General features: G+C 39.3%; 2 protein-coding genes across 4 annotated transcripts in view; both read right to left on the bottom strand.

Moving 5' to 3' along the window:
* The window catches only part of USP49 (ubiquitin specific peptidase 49), a 41484-nt gene extending 29611 nt beyond the window's left edge, over positions 1-11873 (bottom strand). For both annotated transcript variants that reach the window (XM_022581881.3, XM_089918754.1), the window contains exon 1: positions 11806-11873. The gene's annotated coding sequence lies outside the window, so the exon portion shown is untranslated. The remainder of the gene's footprint in view (positions 1-11805) is intronic.
* Positions 369-27743, bottom strand: part of MED20 (mediator complex subunit 20) — a 54512-nt gene continuing 27137 nt past the window's right edge. For both annotated transcript variants that reach the window (XR_002645753.2, XR_016394619.1), the window contains exon 5: positions 369-11879. The gene's annotated coding sequence lies outside the window, so the exon portion shown is untranslated. The remainder of the gene's footprint in view (positions 11880-27743) is intronic.

Here is a 27743-nt window from a genome sequence, read left to right as displayed (position 1 = left end):
TTATTCAGCCTTAAAAAGGAAGGAATTCTGACACATGCTATAACATGGATGAACCTTAAGGACATTATGCTAAATGAAATATGCGAGTCACAAAAAAAGACAAACACTGTATGATTCCATTTACATGAGGTATCTAAAATAGTCAAATTCCTAGAAACATAAAGTACAATGGTGGTTACCAGTAACTGGGGAGAGGAGAAAAAGGGTATAGAGTTTTAGATTTACAAGATGAAAAAGTACTGGAGATCTGTTTCACAACAATGTCAATATACTCAACACTACTGAATTGTACACTTAAAAATGGTTAAAATGGTATTTTTTTTACCACATTTTTACCAAAACTGGTTAAGATGTTAATTTTACATGTCTTTTCCTTTTTTTTTTTTTTAAAGAAAAAGCATTAAAACATTTGTTCAGCACAAATGAGACCTGTGATCTCAGCATTTTCAATCTCACATGGAAGATGAGAAATAAACACAGAGAACCTGAGTAGGTAATGGCCTCTTATTAGGCTGCCAAAGCAAACACACTAAAAGCTTTACTAAGAAGCAAGGTAAACTACAGTTCAACTAGTATTTTCCTGAATGTGCTTCCAACTGATATGACTGATGCAATCACTTGGGAGTTCATTCTATCCCAAGGTAATTCCTCCTAACCCAAACAGGATCTAAACCCACCAGTCCAGATGAAGGCATTCCCCAACTACTCTTCAGACCCATAATTCCACTGGCTAGGGTAAGATTCCTATCTGTTTTGTTCTTGGGAAACACTGTTCTTTGTTAAGATATTGTATCTCTCCATGTTCTCGGTGTTAAGTGCCCTTTCTCTTACGGCGATGATAACAGTTAGTAGTTTGGGTTGGCATACATGTGTGCATGCAAGTGTGTATTTTGTTTGTTTGTTTTTGTTTTTTTTGCGGTACGTGGGCCTCTCACTGCTGTGGCCTCTCCCGTTACGGAGCACAGGCTCCGGACGCGCAGGCTCAGCAGCCATGGCTCAGGGGCCCAGCCGCTCCGCGGCATGTGGGATCTTCCCAGACCGGGGCACGAACCCGTGTCCCCTGCATCGGCAGGCAGACTCTCAACCACTGCGCCACCAGGGAAGCCCTGCAAGTGTGTATTTTATAGATCTATGAAATTAAAAAAAAAAAATCTGGGAACCACTGTTTTAGATAAAGTCCTCTTGGACCAAAGCTTTGGAGAGTCTTTTAACCTTATGAATCTATGATTCTAAAGGTCACAGTCCTCAGGACTTCCCTGGTGGCACAGTGGATAAGACTCCACGCTCCCAATGCAGGGGACCCGGGTTTGATCACTCGTCAGGGAACCAGATCCCACATGCATGCTGCAACCAAGAGTTTGCATGCCGCAACTAAGAAGCCCATGTGCCACAACTAAGGAGCCCACGAGCCGCAAATAAGGAGTCTGCCTGCTGCAACTAAGACCTGGCTCAACCAAATAAATAGATAAATATTTTTAAAAAATAAAAATAAATGTCACAGTCCTCTAGAGAAGGGTTTCTCATGGTAATTGCCAACACTGGTGTTGGCTCTTGGCTACAGTTTTCTTTTGCATAGCATTATTTCCTTATTAAAAGTACTTTTATTATTTTATTTTCTGCTTCTTATAACTCTGTAAAATAGTTATGGTACATATTTTTAATGTGTCATTTACAAATAAACTGAGAGGCAGTATAGCATAGTGTGATTAAAAGTTCAAGCCAAGCTGCTGGGTTTGGACTTCTAGCTCTGTCCTTATTAGTTATATATGGTCTTGGGAAAACAATCTCTCTGGGCCTCAGTTTCCTTATCTGTAATATGGGGACAATAATAGTTTTTACCTCATAGCGTTGTTGTGAAAATTAAATGAGTTAACATATGTAAAATGCTTAGAGCAATGCCCGGCACAAGTCAGAGCTCAAGAAATGATAGTCATTATGTAAAGTGATCCTGTGACTTGCTCCACATCACACACTGACACTGCCAACAAAGTTAGGATTATGACGAGGATTATGCTCTCTGCTGAGATCCTTCAACCTGACCCACACAAACTCTTCTTCCCATTGGTCCCATATTATAAAGGTAATGTACAGGTATTTTGGGGCAAATTATTACTCTGGGCTCTTCTCAGTCACCTTACATTAGGTTCCTGGGCCCAATTCAACATGTGTGCGTATGGAGGCTTCCCCACACCAACAGGCAATTCCTGGACGCCATCAGGGTGCCTCAGAATTCAACTCAATTCTGACACTACCCAGAGATAGAATCAGATTCCACAGCTCAGTCCTACAAAACCACCTCCGCTTCAGACACCAGTCGCAAGCCCAGTTTGTTACCTGTGCTTCTGACCAACTGGCTATAAACTAGAGGTTCCCATGACTCCCCCTTTGGGTTCAATTAATTTGCTAGAATGGCTCACAGAACTTAGGAAAACCTGTTTACTAACTAGATTACCAATTTATCACAAAGAATACGAATCAACAACCAGACAAAGAGATACATAGGGTGAGGTCCCGAACAAAGGGACCTCTGTTCCCATGGAGCTGGGGGCCCAGCACAGTGGCACATGGAAGCATTCTGGTTCCCCAATGTGGAAGCTCTCTGAACCTCATCCTTTTGGGTTTTTATGGAGGCTTCATTACATAGGCACAGTTGATTAAATCATTGACCACTGGGGGTTGATTCAACCTCCAGCCCTATTCCCAACCCCAGAGGTCAGGGGGCAAAACTAAAAGTTCCCACCCTGTAATCACACAGTTGGCTTCATTGGCAACCAGCTCCCATCCTTAGGTGCTTTCCAAAAGTCACCTCATTAACATAACCAAGGACACCTTTATCATTCAGTACTTAGGAAAGTCCATGGGTTTTGGAGGCTGTGAGCCAGGAACTGTGGACAAAGAGCAAATATATATGAGAAATATATTTTGGTCATCTGAATGATCAAATATTATTTCTTATAAAACACAATATGGCACACCTCTACAAGCAGAATCCGACTGTTGAGTCCCTCACAATCTGACCCTGCCATTTTAATGCTGCAGGTTTGTTTACACTTTAAAACTGCCTTCTTTCAGACATTTTTCAGATGGAAAACGTTTGCACAACTCGAAACTTGACGCACTTAACGCTTTAAGAACTTGTAATATTAATAAGCTCTACCACTTTCAGTAGCCTCTCTCTCAAGCATGCTTTCTGAAATGCTCAGCTTTGCATTCCCAAGTAGCTGCTGTGTGATGAGCTAAACAGAGATAACCCAAGCAGAATAGGAAAAAGAAACACTTTGAAGACACACTAAAGCAAGACTTAAAATGATACAGCACCACTGGGGACTCAGAGAAATCACAGTGGCAGATAAACCTAGGGAGCATTGATGAGCACCTGGAGTATTTCTTTCTGAAGAGAGGATGGCAGGTGCACACAGTGCCAAACTCAGCACATGGAGGCTGCAGCTGCAAATCACAGGCCAGCGTGCACAGCTGGTGGGGACCCGCTGGCTAGATGGTAATTATTGGTCAGTCATCTTCAGCTACAAAGGCTAAGGTGTAGCTCATTACATCTGTATTCTTCAACCGGTTATTTATCTCGGTGCTAAGGTGACAGCCTAGGGGCATGTTTACCTATCTGCCTAAAAAATAAAAATAGAAAGAATCATACACAAAGGGCTTAATAAAATTTGTATTGAGTCCTATGATAGATTACCTCTTCTCAATCATCTTTGTACCTTACTATAGAAAAGTCCCTTAAAATCTGAGAGCAAAGTTAGATAAGTTTTTATGAAGTCTGAAAGTAGGGGTTGGTCTTTTTGTTTGTTTGCTTTTACCCTGAGCAGCCACTCTTCCTCGATAGAGCCGTGCGCTTCAGGAGAAGCACTAGGTCCAGCGGTGGGTCCTGTGAGGTCTCAGCCAGTTTGTGCGTGGCACCCCCTGGCAATGGTCACAAGTCCAGCAGTGGGCATGTGGCCTAGGCTTGCCAATCAAATCGAAGGGAAGGGATAATCCATGTGTAGGGGAGAGGTATTATCTTAGTGTTGGCATCTATTGGTTACCTTTTCCCCATTAGTTGAGTTTTCCTGGTTTCTTGTAGGTTGAATCATTTTGTACTGTATCCTGCACATTTTTAATATTACGAGATTATGAGTTTTGCTTAAATCCTGAGGAATATGTTAATATTTGTTTTGGCCAGCAATCAACCTGCTTGGATTCAAATCACAAGTCCCAACCAACCCTTCTATGAGGTATGGTTTAAGTATCAGTTCCACAGTCAAGCCTTTGCAGAGGTATTAGGATCTGTCTGGCATGAGCGCTACCCAGTGGCCAGTCTAGGCCCTGGACAGAGATTTATCTCATAGTCGATTCTAATAGTTTTTGGTACGCTGTTCAGGATCAGATCCATGCATGTGCTGTTGAGGGGTGGACCCAGGAGTTCACAAATAATTCTACGGGGTTGCTTTCCTGAGCTCCTCCTTCTCCACTGTCTCCCAGGTACTTTTCAGTTCCTTGGAGCTTCCCTTTCTGTCTTCTAGCCAGAAAGCTGAGGCTTTTGTTATCCCATTCTATCACATATTTTGAGGGCTAGGCAACAGGAAGACAAAGAGAAAGAAGAAAACTGAGGGATCCTTTTAGGACTATAGCTTCTCCAACTGGAGAGGAATGTTCCCTAAGAGTTTTAGGCATCTGTGGCTCTCTGCTGCTGTCACTGCCAGCACCAACATCACGAGATTGCCTGGCGGCTGGGGCCTGAGAGAAGGGAGGGAAATTTCTTAAAGGAGGAAGTTTCTATCCCTCTTTCTCTGAGTGTTAGAAGAGTGTTCTCCTCTCCCACTCAAGTCAAAACTGGAGGGTTTCTCCTGGAGCTCTCTCTGTCCATGCCTGGTGCCCACATCCAGGTGTGGGCTGCGCTCCGTCCAGGCCAGGGGACACTAATGGCGGTACTTCAAATCCTGGTCTTCTCTAATCCACCTGCTACTATTGACTTTTCAGAGTCCTCAAATTGCTGTTCCACGAGTTCTAACCAGGTTTTTAGCTGCATTCAGTGGGAGACACTGGGCCAAGTGTGCCTACTCTGTCTTATGCAGAAATGGAGCTCTCCAGAGGTAAATATTTTTAAACGTAGTAGTCATATATGATTATAATTGTGTCTTATAAAAGAATAGAAAATCCATAACTCCATAGATATTTTTTAGGGTGAGATTCAAGTAGGCTTTTAGGTTAAAAAAAAAAAAGTAATCTGGTTCACAGAAAAATATTAAGTAACTCTACAGATGTTACTGGAATGTGGTAAAAATCATGCAGTGGTATACAAATGTCAGCAGTTTGAGAAATACTTAGCTACAGGATAGAAGCCACTTTATTTTTAGAGCTACTTCTATATAGTTCTATTTTTATAATAGCATTATTATTTTTAATTATAAATAAATATAAACTACATATGAACCTGCTTATATTATTTGTTTTATTAACTGACCTTATAGTTTTGTCCTTCCGGCTATTATAGTCTACAGAATCCTGGGAAAGAACAAAGAGGGTCATTCAGGGACCTGTAAACAAAGCCTTCCTAGGGAAGATGGGCCTGAGGGATTCCGGAAGGACAGAAGGTAGAAAGGAGTGTTACACACAGATTAGGCCGTAAATGAAGAAGGCATGGATTCAGAAGTTACCTTCTTCTTTTAGAAGTTTGCCGAGGGAGCAGGTGTTGCTCCTAGCCTGGGTTTGGGCCCCAGGCCTCTTAGCCTGGATATTTGTACCTGAGCCCACCTGGCCAATGCTGTGGCCACCAGGATGTCTGGGAAATTCATGGGCATCAGGGAGGGCCATGGTGACAGATGATGGCAAGGAGCCATGCAATCTACCCCAACTCTTTCACAGCTTGACTGTACATTAATTCAACCTCCCTAACAAAGTCTTCCAAAATATGAATGGACTCTCCTGAGACCACATTCTCCTTCACTAATGTTTCACTTGACAAGGTCCTGCTAAGTGTTATCAGAAAATCTACCCAGTTTCACTATTACTATGACATCTGAGGCTGAAGAAAGTGATGAAACTGTCTAGGCTATCCTCAAGTTTACATATAGTGAAAAGTACCCAGATGAGGCATCCCTCTAGGAAATATTCTCCCAGAAAAATCTAGAATGATGTCTCAGACATTAAAAAGAATTATTAGCATTACAGGCAGAAGAAAACCTTGGTATGGTGATGATCTCTACTTTAGTGACAGCTGTGCAAGAAAAATTAAATGAAATGGCAGATCAAATAAAAACTATAAGAGAAGAAGAAAAGAAACAAAAAGAAAAAGAAGTAGAAGCAGCTGAAAAGCAATTATTTCATGGCACTCCTGTTACAATTGAGAATTCCGTAAGCTGGAAGGCCAAGTTTGATGTAGAACTCTTGGAAATTAAAAATGTTAAAATAATCTTTAGGGACAATTTTTGGCCATTCACATTTTGCATGTCAGTTTCTTTTCCCATTAATATTCTAATGGTATTCCCAATCGTCTGTGTTTGGAAATGGCTGAAGTTGTGAGTGATACAAGAGACACCCAGCCGCTGAGCAGGAGTCTGATGGCCTCATTTGTTAACCTTCCAGCCATTATTAAACGACTCAATCTAATGAGCCAAGTAATCTCTTTCTGTATAAAAGTCTATTAAACAAATTATAGGGTCTTGGGTGCAACTCACCAGCCAATGAAAATCTCATGCATATATGAACATTTTTCTTCAAATAATAAAAAACAATTAGAATAAATTTAACATCAGTTGGTATTGAATTGTTTTAGAAGTTAAACTTTTTGACAAAAGTGGCACTAACTTTGAAAACAAAATAAGATTAAAACAACCACAACAAGGGTAACTGGATAGGCCCACCTTTATTGCTATATTGGGGTTCCAGGTAAGAGTTGAAAAATCCCAGACCATTTGGTGCCCTTAAAAAAAAAAAATCACAAAACGTCAAGCAGTTCCCACTCTATCCTCAGCACTTAGCCACTGAGAGACAGCAGTCCGTGTTCAAGCTCCACAGCAGCTACGCTACCATGAACTCTGAGACTCCCCTGAAGAGGGAGCTGTGACTATGGCAAAAGACTCAAAGGCTGGGATGGAAGCTCTGTGAGGGTAGAGGTTTTTTTGCTTTCATTTTGTTCACTGACTTATTTCCAGCCCTATCCCCTAGAACAGGATTGGAACATCACAGATGCTCAATTAACACTGAAAAATAAAAGGCTGTCCTGAAAGGTCCCTTTGGTCCTCCCAAAGTTGGGAGCAACCGATACAAAGAACATTCTGAATTTGGTATATATCAGTGGGGTCACTGATTGGCAAGGTTGGACAGCCTTCCTCCTTAAAATCAAACCCTCCTTTCACCTTTAAATGCATATTTCCATAGCTCCTTATAATCTGGAACATACCCTCTAGCACAATTAAGAAAAAGGAACAGAATATTCACTTTTCTAGGCTGGGAGACACAGCCGCAACCAATCAGGATGTCATTAGAACCTACAAGGAGGTGCTGTGTGGCAGGCACAGTCCGCCCAGTCACTAGAGAGAGCACAGTGACTTTCTGGCCCACGTTGGGGCCATTGTAATGTTCTAATGTAGAGATAAACCTCAGTAATTCTCATTGTAAATCTAATGAGAAGAGTGGCCTTATTCTACATTTTTACAAATCTTTTTAGTGTCTGGAATAAGGAAGAGAGTCTGAATTCAGTTGATTGTACATCATGAAGTCTTTGGAAAACTCCACTGCATACTCATAAGCAAGTATGTTTTAATATTGTTATGAAAATAGCTTTGATTCCCAAAAGGGTCTCAGGGGCTCCTGGGCCACAATTTAAGACACTGTTGTAAAAGACTTTGCCTTCCAATGTGGGTTCCATCCCTGGTCGGGGAGCTAGGTTCCCACATGCCTCGCGGCCAACTCACAGTCAAAAAACCAAAACATAAAACAGAAGCAGTACTGTAATAAATTCAAAAAAGACTTTAAAAATGTTTCACATCAAAAAAAAAGAGATATGTACACTAAGAGTACACTAATGTTCATAACTCTGATGAACATTCAGAAGGGATTCTCAAACAAGGAAAGAGAGTTCAAGAAGATGGAGAGAGGAAAACATAACTACCTGTAGCCACACTTTACAGTAAAGCCAAAACATTTTATCAGCATACTCGCTGTTACTTTAAATGATGCTTACTCTTTGTACTTTACCATATTTCAACAGGAAATGAACTGTTATTTGAAGAAAAGAAAAGCCAGTATTTCTCTCTGACAAGACAAACCCCAGAACAAAAACCACGCAGTATAACCCCTTCCAGTTGCTATATAAATGTCGATTGTTAATTTACATTTACTTTTTAGACCATCACTTGTGACATTCTAATTATAAGACCTGTAAAGTCACCTTTCTCCTGCCTTTTCTTCTCTTCAACAACTTCCTGCTGACTGTCATTCAAACCAATCAGTTTCAACCTGCTGCACAGTTCAGTCTTCTGTCTGCATGTTTCTACCAATAGCAATTAAATGGTAATCTACAAATCAACTCAGTTCTAAAGATGTACTGTTCCTTAGCTAGATTCAGGTGATTTCTATCTACTACAAACAATTCATAAAGATGTAAAACAGTTGTATTCATTTAAGTATGGTCAAGAAAAAAATAATTATTTATGAATCTCACATCATCTCACATCATTATTTTTCCCAAATTTAAGAAGACACACGATTTCAAATTTTCCTTTCCACAAGCAAGCAGAAACAGTATTATGGTGACTTTTTCAGGCAATATTTGGCTTTATTATCTTATTATTTAAATCCACACCCACCTTAGCAAACCTAAGTTTACTACTAGGCCAGCACCCCACTGATCAACAGCACATGCTCTGGAGCAGAGGACCTGGGTTTGAATCCTGAAGCTGCACTTGCGACGTGACTGAGCAAGTTACTTAATCTGTGCCTCACTTTTCTCAGCTTTTAAAATGAAGATAATAACAGCATCTGCCTCATAAGTGGATGACAGGATTAAATGAGATAATGAATAAATGAGTAAAGCACTTAAAACTCTGCCTAACACATAATAAATAGTCAATGTTAACTTCTGTTTTTATATATTTGTCTTCTAAAATAGTCACAGCAGGGACTTCCCTGGTGGTCCAGTGGTTATGAACCCACCTTCCAATGCAGGGGACGCAGGTTTGATCCCTGGTCGGAGTACTAAGATCCTACATGCTGTTGGGCAACTAAGCCCGTGTGCTGCAACTACAGAGCCCACACGCTCTGGAGCCAGTGCACCACAACTAGAGAGAAGCCCGTGCACTGCAACAAAGAGCCCGTATGCCACAACGAAAGATCCCGCATGTTGCAACTAAGACCTGACGCAACCAAAAATGAATGAATGAATTTTTTTTTTTTAAAAAAGAAAGAAAAAAAGTCACAGCAGACAGAATAGTCCATAATAAAGAGCCTCAGAACAATACAGGAGGAAAATATTAAAAAGAGATGGCTGTTTTAGTGTCCTTCCTTTTTTTAAAAAATAAATAAATTGGGGCTTCCCTGGTGGTGCAGTGGTTGAGAGTCTGACTGCCGATGCAGGGGACACGGGTTTGTGCTCCGGTCCGGGAGGATCCCACATGGCGCGGAGCGGCTGGGCCCGTGAGCCATGGCCGCTGAGCCTGCACGTCCGGAGCCTGTGCTCCGCAATGGGAGAGGCCACCACAGTGAGGGGCCCGCATACCGCAAAAAAAAAAAAAAAATTTATTTATTTATGTCTGTGTTGGGTAGTTACTGTGCACAGGCTTTCTCTAGTTGCAGTGAGCGGGGGCTACTCTTCACTGCGGTGCGTGGGCTTCTCATTGTGGTGGCTTCTCTTGCTGTGGAGCATGGGCTCTAGGTGCACGGGTTTCAGTAGTTGTGGCACGCAGGTTCAGTAGTTGTGGCTCTCGGGCTTAGTTGTTCCGCGGCATGTGGGATCTTCCTGGACCAGGGCTCGAAACCACATCCCCTGCACTGGCAGGCGGATTTTTAACCACTGATCCACCAGGGAAGTTCCCTTCCTTCTTAAAATAGGTAGTTGTCTGTATTACCTAAGAAAGTGCTGACAAGTCATAGAAAAGATAGCAAAGACATTTTCAAAACTATTATGATTCTATGAAGGAAGAAAAAAGAAACTCAAGAAGACTTGTCCTTCAAAACAGATTAAAGGAATCTTTACAGAAAATGTGACATCACTATCTAGAAACAAGAGAATTGTGCATCCTTTTTGACATAGATATACTTTTATGGGTAAGATGAAACTATCATAGTCCGAAGACAGCTGTTTATTCATACATACCTGTAAGCATCATTTACACCGTAAGATATGCAGTAAGAGTTGAAGGTGTATAACACTATTCTCACACATAGTCTAGCAGCATACTCTGAGAGAAATGAAGCTCAAAGCCAAAAAGAAAACATTCATGAAAAAATTTAAAAATCCTTGCCATCAGGGTTGACCTTATTCAAAATGGTTTAACTCTTGCAGTGTATCAGAAAAAAATTCATCTGTGGAAGGCTGGTACATAAAAATGCTAACTGGGATACATAAGAAAATTATAGCTAACATTTACTGAACACTCACTATGCTCTGGGCATTATTCCAAGTTTTTATATAGATTAACTAATTAATCTTCAACATCACTATGACATAGGCATTTAATTGTCCCCACTTATACCCAAGGAATTGAGGCACAGAGAAATTAACCTGCCCAAACGTCAAGTTAATAATGGCTAGTCAGGGACTTCCCTGGTGGCACAGTGATTAAGAATCCGCCTGCCAATTCAGGGGACACAGGTTCGATCCCTGGTCCGGGAAGATTCCACATGCCACGGAGCAACTAAGTCTTTGCGCCACAACTACTGAGCCTGCGCTCTAGAGCCCACGAGCCACAACTACTGAGCCCACGTGCCACAATTACTGAAGGCTGCTCGCCTAGAGCCCGTGCTCAGCAACAAGAGAAGCCACCGCAATGAGAAGCCCGTGCACTGCAACGAAGAGTAGCTCCCACTCGCTGCAACTAGAGAAAGCCCACGCACACAGCAACGAAGACCCAACGCAGCCAAAAATAAATAAATATATTAAAAAAAGAAAAAAATAATGCCTAGTCAAAAACAGTCTGGCTCCTAAGCCCAAGTTTTTAACCAGCAGGCAAAGAAGACGACATAACATACACTTATATTATCTGGGAGTGGGGGCTAAGTTTCAGATAGGTTTTGGTTATCTATAATGTTTGAATTATTGACAATAAGCATGTATGGACTTATGTAATTTAAAATTTTTATATCTCATAAATTTAGTTACACCTTTTATTGGATTTTCTGTGGAATTCTATTTGATTATCACCTGACACACAATCTGCACTTGGCTAAATGAACAGGATCCCCAGGGTGAGCCTAACATCACAGCAGCTGGCAATATCTGGAGAGCGAGAAGGGGTTGCTAACACTCTTGAGAGGTCATGACAGACATAGTCTCTATCCAACCACCAGTAAGCTTCAAGACCTACCCTAGACTTGTTTCAGTATAGGTGCTGGTCTCCAGGTCCCATCTTTTTCTTCAAATATAGCTGTGTCCCCTCTTAGCTTAAGTAATTCATAGCCCTCAGAAATTCACAAGGGTAAGAAAGGTGGTGAAAGCTCAGAATGGCAATAAAACAAAGATAGTGACTGATCACTGATCACTCACTCTAATAGTATACCAACCTTGGCCACCTATTACAGACTGATCATACATAATACTATCGTGAATAGTTTTCATGAATAACTTTTTATTATAGTTTTATTTCTTACTCATTAAACAAGTTTTTTCCATCTTCTTCCATATTATTCCACAGTCATTGGTTAGGTTTCCTCTTCTCTATTACCTACAGTGGAAAAAAAATCTGTAAGGTCGGGCTGATATATAGTAAGAGAAAAGCAATTTCATGAATTTTATTTATAAATTCTAAAACAGGATCAGTGTATTACAATGCCATTTAGTGAAATCCCCACAAGTCCTCAAAATTGAGGTAAAAGAGTAAAAAAAAAAAATAGCTGTGATCTTTTTTTCAGCTAAGAGCAACCAGACAGTCATTCATGAAGAGGCTGATGGAAGTACGAAAGGTTTACTTCCTGAGCAATGCACTTCTGCATTTATTTTAGGTTTTAAAGATTATACACTACCTTTGCATATAACTTGAAACTGTCAGAAAAACCAAAACAAATTCATGGCAACAAAAATAATTGTGTTTCAAAAGCCAAAATTCTTTTTGTATAAGTGAAATATGTTAATAATGAAAGATGCCAGGAGGTGACATCTTTGTGTTAGATGGGTTCATGACTTTTAGGTAAGCAGCATGCATTCTATACGCAAGGACACTGCATTAGTCAAAGTTATCTAGAATGTAGAATTTGGACAAATTACATGTATAATCAATTTTTAGGTTTCTGACACTTTATTGAGGAGGCAGGACTCAATAAGCTTGAGATTAATACACCGTCTGCCACCATGTAACAAGATGAAAAATTCTCTATTTTGCTATCCTGATAACTAACACAAGAATTCCTCTTAGAAGAAGCCTTCTTTGTGAAAATATGTTCCCTCATAGGGTCCCCCACCACTCATGTTCCCTTGGGGTGGACGGTTCCCTGCAGAATGCCTGTCAAGATCCCAGAATGCCTGTCAAGAAAGGGAAATTGCTTTACACTAGACAAGGGGAAGAACTTGTTATTTTATTTCTGAAAGAGAGAAGGCAGATGAGGAGAGGGAAAGGAAGAGGAGAAAAGAATAGTTAGTGCAGTGGAGCAAAGCTGGGGTTACGTGGGGGTGAAGTTCTCCAGTCAAGGGAAGTCTGGAACATTTTCAGAACAGGGATGCCTTAATAGAAGTTGTATTAATGCAATATAGGGCTCACCCCCCTCTATTTTGCCTCCTTTCTTCAGTTAGGTGTACTAAAAACACAAATGCCCTCTATGAATAGGGCCTTTCTGAGAATCAGAGAAGGAGCCAAGTATCACATCTGAGGGCACCATGGTGCACATCAGAGGCACAAGGCAAGAAAAATAGGTGCCTAGGAGGCAGAAGCAATTGCAAGATGATAAAACCCAGGAAATGCACAAATATTTTCAGGAAGAGAAGAGCATATAACTTCCACATTCTAGGTTGGGGGTTTGAGGCAACCTCATCCAGGAAGCTAAGCTGGCATTGTATAGATGGGTGTTTTACATCCATAAAATTTCCCTCTTTACCTTTTTTTTTGGGGGGGGGCGCGCCACGTGGCTTGTGGGATCTTAGTTCCCAACCAGGGATTGAACCCGCACCCTCGGCAGTGAAAGCACAGAGTCCTGACCACTGGACCGCCAGCGAATACCCCATAAAATTTCCCTCTTTCCTATCCAAACAGCCTTACTTTCAATATGAGAACACCAAACCATTAAAAGTTAATTACTTTTAAATCCAAGTTATTTGAATGAATTCTGGATGTTCTCCAAAAGCTGACCAAAATAATCAGTTCTATACTGAGCACCTAGGATACATTAACTACACAGAAGTTAGGCTTAAAAGCCCTATGAAATAGCTATTAATTTGAAGAGTAATGACTTCAATAATTATGATGGTGATCTTGAAAACTGGGAAATTATAATAGGTCAGCTTAATTCTGCAAACTTAATAAGACTACACACATTCAAATATTTTCCATCTAAGTCCCACTTATATTATTTATACTACTGTAATATACTTTTGAATGGGGGGGATGGAAATTCAGATATATAAAACAAATCACTGCAGCAGGAACTAAAAATGTGGATGACATCCCTTTAAACCATCATTAGAAATAAAGTCCCTAACAAGCACATTCCAAGTGTACCTATCATGAGTGAAACTTGCTGAACTCTCAGGCTTTGTGGCATGTGCAATGCAAGAGTATAGGATGTAGAGTAACAGAGACCAGTTATCATCACGGTGGCCATACCAGACCTTTTGCAAGTAATTTAACTTCTCTGAGCCTGTTTTCTCATCTACTTCAGAGCACTGGTGTAAGGATTAAATGAAAATGCAGGTAAAATGCTAGCATGCTGCCTGGCACGTAGCTGATGACTAAAAATTGTTTAGTTTCCTTCCTTTATCTTTCTACCTTTAGTTTAGAGTAATTTTCAGGGATTGAGGAGAAAATCCATTCCTGAAAACTTTACTCAACTTCCTTTTATTCTGCCAAATAACAATGAGGATGATGATGGCTGCTGACAACACTTATATAGCCTTTAATGTGAGCCAGGCACTCATCTAAGCACTCTAACATATATTAACTCATTCAATTCTCACAATAACTGTGAGGTAGGTATTATCTTTATTCCCATTTCACAGACACTGAAATGGAGGTACAAATAAGTTTGATGGCTAATAAGTGGCAGAGCTAGGCAAACCCAGGTTTCTGCTCTTAAGAAATACTAGCATCGGGACTTCCCTGGTGGCACAGTGGTTAAGAATCTGCCTGCCAATGCAAGGGACACGGGTTCGAGCCCTGGCCCAAGAAGATCCCACATGCCGCGGAGCAACTAAGCCAGTGCGCTGCAACTACTGAGCCCACGTGCCACAACTACTGAAGCCTGCAGGCTCTAGGGCCCGCCTGCTTCAACTACTGAACCCACATGCCTAGAGCCTGTGGTCCACAACGAGAAGCCACAACAATGAGAAGCCTGAGCATTGCAACGAAGAGTAGCCCCCGCTCGCCGCAACTAGAGAAAGCCTGCGTGCAGCAACAAAGACCCAACTCAGCCCCTCCCCCCCCAAAAAGAAAATCTAGCATCAGCGACTAACATCAAGGTGACAGCAGCAAAGCCCTTTCTTTAAGAGATCTCTAATATTAATGTAGTCAGGTAGAGAATGTTCAGATGACTTACCAAGTAGAAAAGATCCATATTTTACATAATTAAGGTTATCTAAAATATATATATTTTATATATAGTTAAAATACAGATTTATATTATATATCTCAAAATATTTTAATATATTACATATTTCATAGTTTTAAAAGTTTAAAAAGTTGAACAAGAGAATATTAATAAATTTAAATCAGATAAAAATTTAACCAAGGGACATCCCTGGTGGTCCAGTGGTTAAGGCTCTGCACTTCTCTGCAGGGGACACAGGTTCGATCCCTGGTCAGGGAACTAAGATCCCGCATGCCGCACGGCAAAAAAAAAAAGAAATTAACCAAGACTGTACCTTTTTCAGCAAGGTCAGCCATGTGGTACATTCCAAAATATACACATTTATTATCCTTTGTTGTATCTTGTCTGTAACTGCCTTCCCCATAAGCTCCTGGAGGACAGCAGTAGCATCTTATCTAACTAATTGTGAACAACAGTGATGTCTAAAAAAGTGCCTAGTGCTCACTAGGCGCTCAATATTGATGAAAGAATGAAAAGACTGGATATTAAACAAAGAATAGGTTTTCAAGTCCATCTGTTATTTCCATTTACATTCTAAGGCACTAACACTCTAGGCTTATTTCCCACCACCCATTCACTCCTTAATTTTCCTACCAGCAAGTCCTTGCTGGATTTAAGTGTTTCCCTTGACCCAGTCACATCTTTGCTCATATTCCAATTTATGAGCGCATGTAACAAAACGTCTTATGACAAAAGGTCTCAAGTATACAATTAACCAGAAGACTCATGCATGAATGCATGCATGCAACATATTGTTATGGCACTTTATGGTTTTCAAAGTGCTTCCCCACATATCTCTCAGATGCCTCAAGACAACCCTGAGAGTAGACAAAGCAGGTGTGATAATCCAGGAAGCTACAGCTAATGCTGATTGTTTTGGAGTGAAAACATATTCTCATTGTCTCTGCCAAACAGCCAGTGGCTCAGAACCTGAGTTGGATGCTTTCTCGGTAATTGGGCAGAAGGTCTATGAAATGACATATTTTTAAGTCATAACGTCATAAATAATTTTTTAAATCAAAAACGATCAGTCATATCTAATTAAAGTAAAAACAGGCCAAAAGGCTTGGAAAATACAAAGGCAGAGGAAACTCACACAACTAAATAAGGCAAAAGTTTACATGCATCCACAACTAAATAAAGAGACCTCATATCGAATTTTAAGAAGAACACAATTAAATCTCTCTTGGCCACTAAGTTAGGAAGCTCAGCATAGACTGGTGGGAAGAGAGAGAGTGAGATTAGGTAGCAGGAAGTCTGGGTCTCAGTCCACACTCTGCCACTGAAGAGTTATGTGATCTCCAGTCCCACTCAAATTTAAAATTCTAAAATTGTGTACATATCACCAGGGTTAAGTAATAACGCAAAAAGAAACAGAAAACATTGTGCAGTATGGACAGCACGAACAAGGGCTTAAGATCTGCTGACTTTACTGTTCTGAGATTCTAAGTTATTAGTTTGCCATGGGTTTTACCCATTAATGGCTCTGAATAATGTTTTAAGTTCAAATTCAGGACCTCTGAACAGAAACTGCAAAACAAACAGATGTACGATTTTCTGTGAAACACAAAGGGTGCTAGGACTGCATTTATACACTTTGACCTTGGTTCAGAATAATCTAGGTGGTAAATTCTAAGTTCACTTGCCAAATGAATCTTATAAGCTATTTATTAAAATGCTTTTTCAAAAAAAATGCTTTTTCAGCATTAGACAGAAATGTGGTCCATGGGTTTATTTTATTTTTTAAATATTTATTTATTTATTTGGTTGCGCTGGGTCTTAACTGTGGCAGACAGGCTCCTTAGTTGCTGCTCACCAGCTCTTTAGTTGCAGCATGTAGGCTCCTTAGTTGTGGCTCCAAGGCTCCTTAGTTGCAGCTCACCAGCTCCTTAGTTGCGGCAGGTGGGCTCCTTAGTTGCTGCTCACCAGCTCCCTAGTTGCAGCAAATGAGCTCCTTAGTTGCAGCTCACCAGCTCCTTAGTTGCGGCAGGTGGGCTCCTTGGTTGCTGCTCACCAGCTCCCTAGTTGCAGCAAATGAGCTCCTTAGTTGTGGCTCACCAACTCCTTAGTTGTAGCAGGCAGGCTCCTTAGTTGCAGCTCGCCAGCTCCTTAGCTGTGGCACGTGAACTCTTTAGTTGCGACATGCATGTGGGATCTAGTTCCCTGACGAGGGATTGAACCCGGGCCCCCTGCATTGGGAGCGCAGAGTCTTATCTACTGTGCCACCAGGTAAGTCTCCGTCCATGGGCTTATGAAGCTGTGTTTTACAAGTGTAAAAGTTCCCTATGTGATCCTCCCTCATGTCCCACCCCAGGTTAAACACTGTCCTGATTATTATCAAGAAAGTTAGAAATTTGCTTCTCTTTATTATGTTTCAAATAACATTCTGGTCTTAATTAACTACTTAATACGGAATAAAGAAAATACAACCTTAGCCAGATTGGGAATTCCTCCTCACCAAAAAATAAAATGACCTAAAAGCAACAGCATAATATGCTTACATTCTCACTTATCCACGATAAACATATACAAACAAAAGCAAGACCGAATCCCATTTAGTTTGTAGAGCAGCAGTGTCAGCCACAAAAATGACCTTCCATATAGCATGTGCTGGAGCTGCTATTTCATCACTGTGCTTAAATATAATCCTGTTTTTTATAATCTCCACATGTGATTAATATTACTAATTGGTAGAGTTCAGTCTGCCAGCATTCATTCAAGCCATTTTCAAAGCATTAATTTGGTCATTACCAAGCACATTTTATAAACACCATACAACAATTTTGTCAGCACAGAGCAGCAATTTATAATGGGAAGAGAACATTTACAAACATTTATAATACTTTTAGTAGATACCATGCTGTGTGAGGGGTTTTCATATATATTTGCTCAGTTAATTCTCACAATGAGGTATCAGCAGCATTTTACAGATGAAGAATGGATACTCAAATGGTGATTAGATGACTAATCCAGTATCATACAGCAAGAAAACAGCAGAGCCTAGGCCCAAGATAATCGCTTTAAGTTGCCAGTAACTCCACATCAGCGGCAAACAACACGAGGTTTATTTAAGTAAAGTTTTGTGCCATGGTAAAACTTAGTTGGCAGATAGCAATATTCTAAGGCACTTTATATGCCTTGTTCAGGAGCTACTGAGCTGTAACTCTGTACTCCTTCTACAGAAACAGTATCTAATTTTAAAATTGAAACATAAAGACTTGTCACTACAGCTAGCTGTTTTTAGAGAAAACACTGTAAAGGAAACATTAATTCACTAAATAGAGTCAGTAACTGTTGTATAAAGAAGCTATCTCTTGGTGACCATATCTAAACAAGCGCCAAAAATTACTTGTGTCTTACAAACATAAAAGTATATTTTAAAAGAATTTTGAAATATTATATTAGAAAATGCTTCCTATAATCAAAGCTCTTCTTTTAAAAATTTAACTCTAAGTGAAATATCACTATTCATTACACTACAGATATAAGTGATATTGGTTTTCCCTGAAAATTCCCATAAAAAATAACATTTATAAAATAAACATTTTAGGAGTGCTCTGAAATGGACAATACTAAACATATAATAAGATTTAGATAACTTGATGGACTGTATATCTGTGTCAAGCAATGAGAAGATATTTGGTCAAGATATAACGCCTGCAGAACTTTCCAACTCTGTATTGTTCTAGCTTGTGATCTGGTTAGAGTGTTCAAAGATATAAAATAGATGCAGATATTAAAAATATAAAATTGCATCAAATAACAAGACAACACACTAATTAGGTGTAGTTAAGAGAGCAGGTTTAGAACTCCGATTGGCTGGATTAGAATCCCAGTGGGACCAAATTCCTAGCTCCATGACTCGGCTTCCTCACCTATCTCATACAATTATTAGGGAGTTACAATGTGTACAGAGTTCAGAAAACTCAGTGGCATGAGGTAAGTGATCAGTAAATGTTACCTATTATTTTTCTAGTATTACGTTGTGTAAAACATAAAATATACGGGCTTCCCTGGTGGCACAGTGGTTAAGAATCTGCCTGCCAATGCAGAGGACATGGGTTCGAGCCCTGGTCTGGGAAGAACCCACATGCGGCGCAGCAACTAAGCCTGTGTGCCACAACTACTGGGCCTGCACTCTAGAGCCCGTGAGCCACAAATACTGAGCCCGCGAGCCTAGATCCTGTGTTCTGCAACAAGAGAAACCACCACAATGAGAAGCCCACTCACGGCAACTAGAGAAAGCCCGTGTGCAGCAATGAAGACCCAATGCAGCCAAAAAAATAAATAAATTAAAATATATATATATATATATATATATACACATGTAAAAAGACTAAAGGCCTTCCATTACTGGGCTATTTTTCAAGTTTAGAAATTTAAAACATAATAAAGAGAAGCAAATTCCTAACTTTCTTGATAATAGTCAGGACAGTGGTTAACCTGCGGTGGGACATGAGGGAGGATCATGTAGGGAACTTTTACACTTGTAGGATGTTACTCCAGCTTTTGTTTTACTAGTCTTTAAAATGTACATATGTTTTAAAATGTATTTCACGTATGTCATATCTCACAATTTTAAAAAATTGGAAAAGTAAAAGTTAATACATTTCTAAAGAATAATAATGAGAAAGCATTATTTAACCTTAGGAGAGGATGAGAGGAAAAAAACAACAACAACAAGAAAACAATGCTTTATCATTCTAAGTGTTCCAGGTACTTCAGATTATGTATGCAACAGTTTAGCTCAGTCAAGGAAAGATTTCCATTGGATTCCACTCAATCCTAAGAGACATTTTTCTCTGTGGGTCAGTTGTTTTAAAGGGTGTCATTGATTCACTAGGAGCACCTCTTTATAATCATGAAATCTGGAGAGTGTAAGGAAGCTCAGAGGGCTTCTATTCCAACATGTTCACTTTCCAGTTAAGGAAACATTAGGCTCCTTAGCTTCCAAACAACAGGCTTTCCCCACTCTGCTCCCAGCTGTTATTACTAGTCACCAACGTGACACAAAGCAAGGGGCAAAGCCCATTCTTTCAATCGTCTCCTAATAGTGACTGGAGAAAAGGTGAGTTTTCCCAATCATCAGCGCCTGTCAGTGTCCTAACGTGTACCCCAGAGATGCTGGGACCTACAGAGGAACCCAATGCCTCAAAGAAGGCACTCCATAAATATGTGTAGAAGTGAATTTATTCAAAAGTATAAAGCAGGGTTTCTGCCCCCAAGAATTTTACATATAAATGAAAATCACCAAAGAATCCTAGTCAACATACAACGAATTTGGTAGTGTTCTGGGGCAAATGGTGCAAAGTACAAAATATAGGAGGGAAAGAGAAATAAGACAAAAGATTTATGTCATGGGGTAAAATGCAGGAAGGGGTCCTGGAAGAGGAAAATTGAGAATTGAGTTTTGAAAAATTGATAGAGAAAGCATTCTAGGATTTCTCCAAAGAAACTTGACATTTTTACAAGAGTTTCCTTTTTCCACATTATTTAAACATTTTAACAGGGATATTAATATGTTCTAAATAATTTTATCTGCTATAATTACATTCAGGAAAGAGTTTCTGCCCTCCCTGACAAAGAACTTTTGGAGGCCACTGAAAAGTGAATAGTAGGAAGAAAAAAGAAACCTTTTAAATGCTCAATATAAATTCTTCAAAACAGAAACATCTTTAAAAGGGTAAGACACAACTTTTCTTGAGTTTTAAAGTTCACCCCAATAAAACCAGACCCCAATCTTTAACAGGAAGAAGGACATTAAAAAAAAAAAAATTCCATGACTGCAACCTAAAGCCCACACTAAACTAACAGGAAATTTGGGTGACATAAGCCATGATAAAGGGCTCCTATTTCCAGCTACTTTAATGAGAGAAAACAGAACCACATTGGCAAGGAAAAGAACACTGGGGAAGAGACTCAGTTCTAGTTCGGGACAGATAAGTGACCATAGGTAAGCCACCTCTGCTCTCTGGGTCTCAGTTTCCACATCTGAAAAAGGAATATTTAAGTTACTTAATGACCTAAATTTCTATTATACTATCTGCAAACCTCCCGAAGTCGTTTAGACGTCATTCTCTTATAGCAAGCTACAGGCTAGGCATTAATCCAAAGGGGTAGCAAAGACCAAATGAATTTATATCTTGTACAATTCTGTTACTGTAGCAAAATTTTTCAACTGCTATAAACCATCTACCTATTAAGTAGTGTTGAAACAGGGCATCAAAGAAATAAATTTGGATCTTCAATGAAAATTGATGCATTGAACACCTTCATTTACCTCTGCTCTCTCCCTAACTCCACTAAAATGGCATTAAAAACATGAAATTCATAAGGACAAAGACTAGGAAAGGAAACAACTACAACAAAGTTTTTGGAAGCTGAAAAGCAGATTGATTAGCTATTTGATTTAGCACAGTAAAGAAAGCAAAAACTAAGAGCATGTTAAGGGGAAGCTCAGAGCAAACTGAATTGTGCTGGGAAACACCAGAAAAGCTCAGAATGATCTGAAAGTGGGAACAGCAGGCAGGGCTGAATAAAGGAGCACAGGGTGAAAGTTCAAAGTTCTACTCCAAGGTTCCCACCCTGACTCCAAGCAGCCACTGGTCAGAGGAAGGGAATTTACTCTCTGGAAACTAAAGAGACTCTGGACTTGGGCACAACTAGGGGCAGGCCGACCAGTCTAAAAAGATGGGGATTCAAGGAAGGCTGAGATCCTGAAAGGGTGATATTCCCAGCTCCGTCCCCACTCAGCTCCCCAAATGTTGAAGGCAGGTGTGTAAGCCGATGGTTGGAGCATTCTCTCTGGGGAAAACCTGGCTAAGAGAAAAGAAAAACACCTACAAATACTGACTGATGGAGGTGACATCCCCCCCGCCCCCCCAACACAAAATTGGGTTCCTGGCTAATCACCTTATAATGAAGACCACAATTTAACTTTTAGAAGCCCCCACTCAGGCAAATTCAGCTTTCAGTTTTTCAGTAGCTCATTCTGGAATATGAGTAAGATGGCCAAGGCCATACATTTAAGGAAATTCCCTAAAACAAAGACCGAAACAAGTGATCAAGTAAAGGTACTTTAAGGAAAACAGAGATGATACTGGAGGCTGCAGAAAACTTTTAAACATTGTAACTAATATAAACAGAGAAGAGTTATTCCATCCATGAAACAAAAATAGAAAACAATAAAAAGCAGCATTCAGAGAAAAACCTCTTGAAAATTAAAAATGATAGAGAAAACATAAAATTAGAAGAGTCTGAAGATGAAGTTCAAGACACATCCCAGAAAGTAGAACAGAGATCAAAAAAATGAGAAATAGAAAAGATGGTAAAATTAAAGGACTCATCAGTCCACAAGTTCCAAACACAAATAAGTGTTCCAGAGAGAAAGAATAGGAAAACGGGGGGCAAGGGGGAGGTTGGTTATAATTTAAGAATTCAAGGGACTTGCCTGGTGGTCAAGTGGTAAATAATTCACCTTGCAATGCAGGGGACACAGGTTCGAGCCCTGGTCAGGGCAACTAAGCCTGCGTGCCACAACTACTGAGCTGGCGCGCCTCAACGAGAGAGCCCGCGTGCCGCAAACTACAGAGCCCATGTGCCCTGGAGCCCGTGTGCCACAACTAGAGAGAGAAAACCCGCATGCCACAACTAGAGAGAAGCCCGCGCACTGCAACGAAGAGCCCATGCCACAAGGAAAACATCCCGCATGCTGCAACTAAGACCCGATGCAGCCAAAAGAAAAAGAAAAAGAAAAAAGAATTCAAGGAAATCTCCCAGAACTGAAAAAAATCTGTTTCCAAACTGAAAAGGCTCTCAGTGTGCCCGGCACAACAGATAAAACAAGTGAGGCAGATTATCACAAAATTTTAGAACATCAGGGACAAAGATCAGATCCTAAAACCAACCAAGGAGGGGGAAAAAAAACAAGAATCAGAACACCACCAGCCTTCTCATAGCAATAACAGAAGCTAGACATCAATACAGCAATGCTTCTTAAACTCAGAGAAAATATTCTCCAATCTAGAATTCTAGAGCCAGGTAAACTATAAATCAAGTATGAGAGAAAATGAAGACATTTTCATACATGCAGATTTACATCCCGTGCACCCTTTTCTTAGAAACCTTCTGGAGGAATTGCTTAATTAAAATATAAACAATGAAGGGGGAAGATATGGGGTCCAGGAAACAGGGAGTTCCAACATAGGGAGGTGAAGAAAATACCTAGGCTATTCAGGAAGGCAGATCCCAGGATGAGAGCTGTTCAGGTCTAGAGAAAACCCTATACAGATTTTTAAAAACAGCAGCTTAACCTACTGTTTAGAAAAAATGGCATTAAATACCAAAAGAACTGCTGGAGGAGTAGAAAATGGAGGTCTCTGGAGAGGCAGAATGTTGGGGAGGAGAAAAGCAGGTAGTACACTTTTTATGCTATATTCAGACTTAGCACTGATAAATATTAAATTTTAAAAGATTCTTTAAAAGGTTAAAAGTAACGTTTTAAAATCACATCTAAAAATATAATTTTCCAAGCAAGATTTCTGAGGAAAAAAATAATGAAAGAAAAACAGTAATTTTCAAGGCAGAGCAAAATCAAAGCACTTGGGAAACTCTACATCTTAGCATACAGTGTGGCTTAGTTTGAAAAAAATTAAGAGCAGGAAAAAATGTTTTGCTGATAGAAACTTACTCAAAAGACATAACCACAAAACCAGCAAAAAGAGAAAAAGGAGTAATTTGTTTTAACATATTATGGTATTATTGGGAAAAGTTCATGGTTTATGGCTACGTCAATCATGTCACAAATTAAAATTCCTTTTCCACTCAGTCAGGCAGATGCTAAACCAAAGTCAACATAACGATCTGATTGTATCACATCTTGGTCAGAAATGAAAACACTTAAAAACTGCATTGTTTCCTCAGGAAAGGAAAGTACAAATACTGTGAACCTGTTTGAACAAGGAAAGGGCATTTTAAATCAGTCACTCCTCCTTTCCTGAGACCTGAAATTATCAGGAGTGAGATTCACATGCAAATCTGAAACGGCTGCCCAACTTTCTCGAAGACCCTGAGAAGTGGCATCTCAATTAGGAAATATGCTTTTCTCTATCCACAAACACTTTAAAAACCAAAGCATCCATATTTTCTATTGCCCTTTCATAGAAAAATGAGGAGTATAATATGGTATCTGTTCATCATTTTTGATATTATCTGCTTATATTCAATGAGTGCTAAGATGGTTCTCCTCGATCAAGTGCTGGGCTCTTCATGGAAAGGCAAGTTAGAGAAGGTGCTGCCTGCTATTTACTCAGTTTCCTGACATCTAGGGAGACTATAAACAGGGAGAAGCAGCTGGATCTGATTTTTTTGCTAATCGTCTACTGGTTTTTGACCAGGGGAGATTTTCTTTTTTTAACTAACACAATGAAGCACTTTCCCACAGAATCTACTCTGGCAAAAACACTTGCTCTCAATGTTTAGCATACATGAAGACACTGAGAATAGATCAGCAAGATGCTTTAACTGTAGCATACTTTATAGCTTTTAAGTTGAATACTTAGAAAAAAGTTTGTTTCATCATCTCGGGATCAGGAAGAAAAACAATACTTTAAGATTCTGCATAAGGATGATATTCTTCCCTTTTTGAAGCTTGAGAAAATATACTAATATCTTACAAAATACAATGCATAACCAAAAGTTCCTCCAGCTTGAAAAAAGTTAATAAAATACTACGTTCAATCTTTCATGCTTATTTCACAGAAGGGAAATTGCTAACTTGAATATGAAGAAATGCTCAAACTTACTAGTAATTAGAAAATACAAATTAAAATGAGACATTATTAAATGGCCAAAATTAGAAATGTGAACAATACCGCGCATTGGGGAGGTGGGGAATGTGCAACGCCTGTGGGGTGTAAAGTGATACAACCATTCAGCAGCCTGACAATACTTATGCCACAATGCCACTCCTGAGTCTGTATCCCAAAGAAATTCGCAAATGTGTCCATAATGGACATGGACAAGACTGTTTATTGATAGCATTGTTTGCGGTAGCCTAGGCATCCATCACTATGGGAATGATACACACCACGGAATACCACGCTGAAGTTAGGAGCAATTAGCTAAAAGTACATCCCAATACGCACAAACAGATCTTAAAACAGTGCTGACAAAAAAAGTAAAAACTAGAGTAAGATCTACAGCATTTTTACAGGGAGAATTCTATAGCCAAATTCTATGCCAGCATGGTATAATGAGCAATTTCAGAATTAAAGATACACACACAAAAATCACTAAGTATCTTATAAAGATGCATATAGAATCAAGGACATATGTCAAACACATTTGAGAGGGTGCTTGTGGGGTGGGAGAGGAAAATGGGCATAAAAACGGGAGCTGAACAGAAGGCCTTTATACAGCAATGCTAGGCTGTGCCCAAATCACAGAGTATAAAGTCCAAATTCAGAATATTTTTCATTCATGCATACATTAATTTATTCAATAAAAACTTATTGAACACCTCTTAAGTGCCAAGTGCTGTGCTTAAATATAAACTTTTGTTATTTCAGCTGAAGATTTTTTTAAAAAACAACAAAAAGATATGTTTTAACTGAAAGTGGAAGGGGAAAATAATTTACATTAGAATATATACTATAAAATGAGAAATTCACCATTCTTAAAATAGTTTTATCAATATTTTTCATCAAATGTAAATATACCTTGAAGTTCTTTAAATAACAAACTTAAATGAAAAATCGAAATACGAAAAGAACTCACTTTAAAGCCGTAAAAAATTATGTCGTCACATCTTAGCCCACAAGTAAAACAACTTTTCTCATGGTTCACAGTAGTGAAACAATTTCTTTTTGGTAGAAAATGTTCTTCTACTTTATTTTCCCCCCAAAGATATTTCCACTGCTCAGGAATACTTCTCGCCAGATTTCTGTTTTCTAAAAGATTTCACAAGCAGACTGCTGGCTGCCAATGAAGGTGCTGTAGCTAATATGCTCATTACACTGCATTGCTAACAAAAACTGATTAACACATTCGGTGCAAAGTGACATATCTATTCCATATCCCATGGGCACAGAAAATGATGTTTTCCCCCCAAATTACCTGTTCCCCTCTTTTTACAAGCCCCAAATGTTAGCTAGTATACATGCTAATATTGGTAAACAAACCCAATAGCAACTGGTAGGACATCATATGTCTAAAGCTCTAAAATTGTATTCAGATTTCAGTTTTCAGATTTTGATACTAAGTGTTAGTAGGTGGGAGGATCAAAGGTGAAGACTAGGAATGGTTAGGCCAACCACCAATACTACTGTAAAAAAACCCAAACTACATGTCTGTCAGTGGGGTTAGCAGAATCATCACTGCACACAATAAAAGACAACGCATTAATTTATTCTGGCTTACAAAAGATAATGTATTTTCATTCAATAATAATAGCTAACATTGAGCACTTACTATGTGTCACTGTTCTAAATATTTTATATGCATTATTTACTTCAGTCCTCACAATAACCCAGTGGACTAGGTATTATTATCATCTCCATTTTATAGATCATTTTTCAAATCAAATGCAAGCTCTTTATCACTGCCTTTAAAATTTCCACCAAATGTTCTCAACTTCCACTATATCCCCTCTTCTTGCCATTCCAGTCCTCATTTCTTACTTAAAAACTTGACTGATATATCTCATATATCCTTTCTCATATGAAACAAGCAGTTCTCTTCTCTAGCCAGCTTCTTTCTCCTCCCTTACTATCACGGAAGTTTCCTTCATGAAAATGTTCTCACTTAACCCCTTCCTCACGTGCTTATTAAAAGTGACCACTATAGAAGTACAAAGAGTAAAAAGTAAGTACCTACCCCCCAAAAAGGGAACACCTCAACAGCACTCCTTAACAGTTTACAAAAATACGAATATTCTATATTTATTGTCCTATAACGTGACTTTAAAAAAAGTTAACAATGGACATCTTTCTACATCAGCAAATAAAGATTCATTGCATTCCTACTAGCTTAATGGTATTCCGTTGTATGGACCCACCATACGTTACTTAACCAGTCCCTAACTGACAGACATCATTTTTTTGCAGGAACAAACAATGCTATAAAGAAAAACTTTGTACTCGTATTCTTCATGCACGTGTATAAATATATCTATAGGTCAAAGTTCTAGAAGTGGAATCTCTGGGTCACTGGGTATGCACATTTAAAATTCCAACAGACATTGCAAATTTACCTTCAAGGGAACTTACGTTCCCATCAGTAGTGTGTGAGAATTCCAATTTCCCCACACCCTCATCACTACTAGCTATCATCAACTTGTTTAATCTCTTCATCTAATAGGTAAAAAAGTGGTACTTATGCTTTATGTTATGTTTATTTAAATGAGTAGAATTAGAATTTATAGCTTAAATAGGTTTGGAACTTATTATTAGCTGTAGGCTAAGCTGAACGGCCTATGGAGAAAAAAAATAATTCAAGAAGCACATTAACAGTATAACTAGGGAGACTGGTAATGTTTAACCAATTTGGGATTTTAGCATGGAGTGGACAATGACGCCATCACAAATGAGTCTGATCTCTTCACTAAAGCACGATCCTTACCTTTCACTTGAAATTCATTGCTATCAGTTCTTCACATTATGCCATACATTTTAGAAATGTTTCTTTTAAAAGAGTATATTCAACTTCCCAGTCATACATTCACTTTCTTATTTTTACTTTCTCACAACACCCCTGTGTGATCAGGCCACTTTGATATTTTACTTTTTCATATGTTGTTT

The sequence above is a fragment of the Delphinapterus leucas genome, chromosome 10 (assembly GCF_059928025.1).
Source record: "Delphinapterus leucas isolate spDelLeu-1000000601 "Yukka" chromosome 10, BTC_Dleu_Yukka2, whole genome shotgun sequence".
Lineage (NCBI taxonomy): Eukaryota > Metazoa > Chordata > Mammalia > Artiodactyla > Monodontidae > Delphinapterus > Delphinapterus leucas.
This window is presented reverse-complemented; position numbering and strand designations above follow the sequence as displayed.